The sequence below is a fragment of the Corvus brachyrhynchos genome, unplaced genomic scaffold (genome assembly GCF_000691975.1).
Source record: "Corvus brachyrhynchos isolate BGI_N302 unplaced genomic scaffold, ASM69197v1 scaffold522, whole genome shotgun sequence".
In the NCBI taxonomy this organism is placed as follows: domain Eukaryota; kingdom Metazoa; phylum Chordata; class Aves; order Passeriformes; family Corvidae; genus Corvus; species Corvus brachyrhynchos.
The window spans coordinates 628,886-631,718 of NW_008236649.1; positions in this window are offsets into that span (position 1 = coordinate 628,886).

A 2,833-nucleotide genomic window follows, 5' to 3' on the forward strand; every position below is an offset into this window, starting at 1 on the left:
CAGGAATAAATTCAGGACATCAGACAGCTCACTGGTTTGCAAAGGCAGCTGGAATACCTCTGGAATACTCTGGATGAGAATGATAGGAAATTTTACACTTCTTCTGCCACTGCACGGGTGCTCCTGGCAGGTGCTGTTGCAGGGATGCAGGTGCAACACATGGGTCTGTCCCTGCTTGGGGCATTTGGATTCTGTTCCTGGGATGGCAGAGAGATATCTGTGAGATGAGCAGCACATGGATCAGGTGTGAAGAATTTCAGTCTTTCAGGCCGGACCTGGTTTGCGGTGGGTAACGGCACAAGGAAATGTTGTCAAAGGCTGATGGGGGAGGCTGAATCTGGGGGGAGGAAAGGTGCTGAGGACTTTTTTGGCTGCTAATTGATGTGTTCAATGAGAGAACAGCAGGATGTGTGTGTAGGTGGGGAAAATTGAATCCTTGTCAAAATTGCCCAAAAGGTAATGAAAATTCCCAAGATAAGAGAGAGGTGAATTGTGCAGCATCCACAAACCCATTAGAGTCTGGTTGAGTCACTTGCAAATAAACACAGTGTGGGTGCTTGGGAGCTAAAAAAGCTCTTCTGCCCTTTGCAGATGTGCCTGTGTCTCATTCCCCCTGAGAAGGAAGGAAGGGAGAGAGGAAGGATGGATTCTCAGCCAGGCCCAAGCTCAGAGGTTTGGGGGTAGCAGGACCAGCCCCCCACCTTGGCATTGCAAACTCAGCACTAGACACAAGGTACCCATCCTTGCCTTGCTCAGGGCTGTGCAGATTTCCACATGTGGAAAGAGAAAATGAGGAAGGACATTTCCAGAGGGAAGGAAGGCACCAGAAACATCCCAGCACAGTCTGACTGGCAGTACCAGCACTAGAGAACACCAGGAGAGAATAAAGGTTTCATGCAAAGGGGATGAGGACACAGCTTTGCTGCTTTCTGGGTGATGACCTGCCATCAGCTGGGCACAGCAAGTCAATGACTTTGCAAGTATTCTAAATCGTTCTCTGAACTTTCCAGGGTGCTCGGGAGGTCATTTCACCATAGCAACCTGCATCTGCAATAAAGCCCCAAATGTCACCTCTGGGCCAAAGCTGTGGCTGAACTGCAGCAAGCTGGGAGCAGAGAGGAGGGTGTGCAGCTCTGGGCACAGGGCGAGGTGGAGTTTATACCATGATCCCTGTGGGGCTGCTCATCCTGGGAAGTTACAGCTCTTCACACCCTTCCCATCCAGGCTCTGCTGCTGTCCTGGCTTGCAGGAAGCTCAGGGCTCTGCTGGTCAGAATCTCTTTGAAATGCCTGCAAAATGGCCTGGTCTGTCAGAAGGGCTAGAGGCACAGGAGCCCGTCGCAGCTGACAGCAGATGAAGGGGAAGGAAAGGGGGTTCATCACTTCACTCAGCCTGGAAATCACACAAATGGGTCAGAAACCTTCAAAAAGAAGCATGGAGGAAACTTTTTGGAGGAATGAAGAGACTTTAACAAAGCTCTGCTGAGCCACCAGAGTGTTCTGGGCTGACAGCAGCAGCACTTGGGTGTTGAAGTGTTCTTGTTTTGTGAGCTGGGCTTTGCAAGCAGTGTGACATGTGATCTGAAATCAGACATAGGAAGGTGAAGGAAATGTGAATAGGTCCTCAGGAGAGTTTTCAGAAGGAGGCAGCACTGGCAGAGCTTTATCTGCTGATGAAGTGGCAGTTTCCATGCTCCTCTTATGGTTCAAGCAGGCTTTTCTGGGCTCTCAAAGCTCAAGCATCTGGGTTGCATGATCCCAAGCTGGACTGTGCTTCTTACTGCTCAGTGTTGCTTTGGGCTGGTGTCTAAACATGATAAAATGTAGGTCTGTTCTCAGGCTGATCCCCAAAAGACAAAATCAGAGCAAAAAAGCCAGCTGAGATAGTCATGGTCAGACTGCAGATCAGACTGGCACAAGTCTGGAGGTTCTTCAGGGCTGGTTGTGTTTGGTCCTCCAGCTACTCTAGACCCAAATACTGGCCTCAGGGCACAGTGTCCAACACACCTTCCTCCAGGGAAGCTTTGGTGTTTGGACAAGAGACATGGGAGCTTTGCTCCACAGCTGCTGTAATTTCCTTTCTTGTTTGTATAGATTCAGTTTTTTAGGTATATCTCACACCCTGCTCGGGCAGCTCTCATCACTTCTCACCACAAACTAAATAAATCACTGATGCTGCAGATCTTTCCTTCCCCTCCAGACATGGATCACCCAGAGATGTTCTCAAGGGTATGAAGCTACTCCAGGGCAGTGGTCACAGCCCCAAGGCTGCCAGAGCTCCAGGAGCATTTGGACAACTCTCTCAGGCACAAGAGTGGGATTGTTGGGGTGTCCTGTGCACGACCAGGAGCTGATCTTTGATGATCCTTGTGGGTACCTTCCAACTCAGCATATTCCATGATTCTAAATTGCTCCTTCATGGAAGAATGTGTTGGATGATGAGTGAATCTTCAGGGAAGCCTCCAAGGCTGTGATGGCATCAGAGTGGGTTGTGGTGGAGAGATGCTCCAGAGCTCTGGCATCGCAGCAGAAACACTGCCAAGCCCTGGGGCAGATCCTTCTGCAAGCCAAGACTTGGATATGACCCCTCTATTCAATTTATCTCTTCAAAGATTTTGACTTGCTGTCACCTAAAGAGATTGAGAGGGCTGAGAAAGGAGCAGTCTCACCAGCAAACACCTTCTGTCCAGGGCAAACACCAAGGGCCAAGATTGGGGTGGGGTTTTCCCACTTGACACAGCCACAGTCCTCATGAGAAACTGAAGGTTGGCAGTTACTAAGAGTTACAACCCAGGTTTAAAGAAAAAAAAATAGGGAATTGTTGCTGCCTGTTC